Raw genomic sequence first — 3,208 nt, 5'->3', positions numbered from 1 at the left:
ATCTTTTGCTAGCACTAGCCTTCTTGCCCTGAAGAACAAGTCTCCAGCCAATCTGTGTTTAAAATGCCGGCCTCGCACACCCCATTCCATTAACTAGTACAGGCTGCATTTAATTCACTGCAAAGACCGACATGCAGGCCATCAAGTTACCCAGCACCAATTTAATTCAACACATCTGTGAATGTACAGGGTGCCAGAACTCAACTACCAGGCAATGTTGTACCATACGAATTTAAAGCGTCATTGCCCACCAATGGCTGTATATTTCTATGTATCATTGAGTTACTACCATCGTATTGCAAAAGGCCCTATATTAATTAGTAATCCTGATGCGCATGCGGACGCCCAGGATTACGGCATCGCGTGCCATCATGTCCTAAAAATTCATGTCCGGCCATCACCAGACAGTTATAAACTCCAGGTCTTTTGTGCTCTTCCTCTTTGCAATTGCACCTGTATTTCTTTTGAGCTTCTCTTATTGAAATGATGGTAGAACATGGAAAATTATTGTTTGCGGAATTAGGTGACATCCTGGAGAAAATAGATGTATTTTCTCAATCAAGGTAAGAAGTGAAATAAAATATAGGGTATACCAATTTCAGTAGGAGTACCTGCTACTTTGGTTGTCCATTTGTACCTGTTGTTGACCCGTGATTGAAAAGATAAGCTAAGCTGAAAATACGACAGGATTATGTTATATAAATGTGTGTGTTGTAGTAGTAAGTTGTTTTGCTGGTTACCAAATGAGGCTAAATAAAATTCACTCTTGCTGCTTACCAAACTATGCAAATTAAACTGCACACTTTACTTTGCTGCTAGCAGTACAAATTAAATAGATGGTGTACATCCATGATTTCTATATGATAGAGGAACATTTAATACATCGACTAAACAGAAAATGGTGATAATGCCAGAATAATTTAGAAAGATTTTCAAATATATGGCAGTACCAAATAATCATAATATCGTTGTGTTGCTCCAAGTCTATGTTTTCAGTACACCAAACTACTGACAAAATAGAAAGTAGGAGAAGTTTGAATACATCCGAGTCTACATTTCTTGATGGAAACCAAATTAAGGGGACTGATTATGTTGAATAATTATTTTCTTTTCCCATCCTATCCAACTGTGCATCAGGCAGCCAAACACATGTTTAAGTTTTAGTACTAATTTTATCATACGCCACTGGTACCCATCTAAAGGTGACTGTATACGTCTTGCAAAATGTAATAAGTTCAATAAGCAAAGCGAGTTAAGCCCAGGTTTTCTCTTGCTAAATCTATGGTTGTATATATTTTTTTCCTCTTTTACACATCTCTTATATTTTTTTGTCAGTTCACTTATCTAACATTTACGGTAAACTATACACCGTATAGATAATTCATAATGTTAGAGACAAAACTTGAAGCAAGAACACATGTAGACCTGTCAAGTGTATTATTTCCAAGATATACATACAGTCTTTCAAGCTAGCAGAGTCACACATGTCTATTTGTTGCATGTAGTTATACTTGATGATATATTGATATGAAGAACATATAATTCCTCTTTGTGTCCAAATTATAGATGTAGTTTGTAATGTTCGTGTTGCTAGTCTGCAGATTGAACGAACTGCATCTTTTAATTCTTCTCTGGTATGTTACTTGGCTCAACCAACAAATAGTGATGTATATATAACACTCAGATTGCATGGGAGAAAAATATTATATAGAAAAACTTAAAATCCATAGATATACATTGATAATCTGTCATAGAAATATACAGGTAAAATCAACTAACGGACACAATATTGTGGTATATTGGAACATGGAAAATTTAAGAGCAAAATTTCGTTATATTTCTGTACAGAAGCCAGATCGCATCAACCTTTGCATCAGCCAAGATATGCAATTTCCAAGATGAGAATAGCACAACCAAGCAAGAAAAATTAGATGATGCAGTTCTAGGTTTAAGAACCAGACCTGTAGTGCAAGGGAGAGAAATCAGAGTGCGTCTCGAGGAGAATTTGCTGCACATGAAAAAGTGAGAGTAAATCACAATCTGGAACAAATGCAAAGAGAGTAGAGACATGTGAAGTAATGAAACAATTCCCAACAGCAAGGGATGTTTGAAGAATAACATGCAGCAGAGCACCTTTGATCTGAAGCGCCACCTGAAAAGATAAAAAGGCATAAGCTTCAGGATTGGAAAAATCATAGGCATTTGGAAATAGGAACTGTGCAGCTACCGGGCCGGAGGCCTCTTGCGATGGGACGCAAGAAGTCGTGTGTGATGGAGGACAATGACACTACATAGCAGGGGTATTTAAATCCACTTTCTTCCGCATTTGCAGGTTAATGAAGGGTGATGTAATGAGGTTAGGTGAATTAGGTGGTGCGTGAGGCTGTTTCATGTGCATTTGTGGCCGGAATAGCATACGTCGTGGAGCTGGAAGGGTAGTGGCGGCCATAGAGCGGTAGCGGCAAGAGAATTCATGCAGGGGAGATCGTCGGTCGTGGCGGCAGTAGTAGGTGGCGGAACGTCGGTCGCGGTGGCGGCGGCTCGCCGAGAGAGCGTCGGGCATGGTGACGATTGACCAGAAGAATGGACAGCGAGCATCCAGCATGACGGTGTCTGGCCGAGGGACAGGCCGGAGAGAGCAAGCAGTACCGGCGCCGGCGGCTGGCCGTGGTACTGGGGGAGGAGCGGCGGCTGGATGGGGAAAATAGGGCGTGCACGGGGAAGATGGATGCAGACGCAATGGGCGACAATAGTGATGTGCGGAGGATACATGGGCTATTGATTCGTTTTCCATGGGCTTTAGAGCGTGTCTAGAGAGCCCAGCCCTATATCCCAGGTATGTAAGCAACGTGGCGGTGGCAAGTCCTAGTAAATTCGATCAACTCTTGATCATACGGCTGCAGACTGCTGAACTAAATTGCATCAACGGCTATAAAAATTCTGATGACGTGGCCTCACGAGGAGCCAGTAAAATCAGCTAGTGGGGTGTCCCTATTTAGATATAGAAGATTATTCTCACAAGACCTAACAAAGTCATATAACAGTAAGACTGAAGCCACCGTCTGAGCAACAACTGTCACTACACCTATCCAGTTGATGAAGGGGCGGTGATAGTCTGGGCCTAATACCAAACAGACATCACAGCCAAACCTAAACATCTAAGACCTGAGGTCCCAATCAGGACGCGTGCCTGGTATGGGGCACCTAC

General features: G+C 41.6%; 1 long non-coding RNA gene across 1 annotated transcript; it reads right to left on the bottom strand.

The window, feature by feature from the left end:
* Nucleotides 1-200: 200 nt before the first annotated feature.
* On the bottom strand, nt 201-2,780 carry LOC123133564 (uncharacterized). Its single transcript, XR_006465297.1, has 5 exons — nt 2,228-2,780; nt 2,134-2,152; nt 1,962-2,008; nt 612-672; nt 201-531 (listed from the first exon to the last, which is right to left on the bottom strand). It is a non-coding gene; the product is annotated as an uncharacterized lncRNA (long non-coding RNA).
* Between the last annotated feature and the right edge of the window lie 428 nt (nt 2,781-3,208).

The sequence above is a fragment of the Triticum aestivum genome, chromosome 6B (assembly GCF_018294505.1).
Source record: "Triticum aestivum cultivar Chinese Spring chromosome 6B, IWGSC CS RefSeq v2.1, whole genome shotgun sequence".
In the NCBI taxonomy this organism is placed as follows: Eukaryota; Viridiplantae; Streptophyta; class Magnoliopsida; order Poales; family Poaceae; genus Triticum; species Triticum aestivum.
Note: the sequence above shows the minus strand (reverse complement) of the source record. Positions and strands in the feature narration are given on the sequence as shown.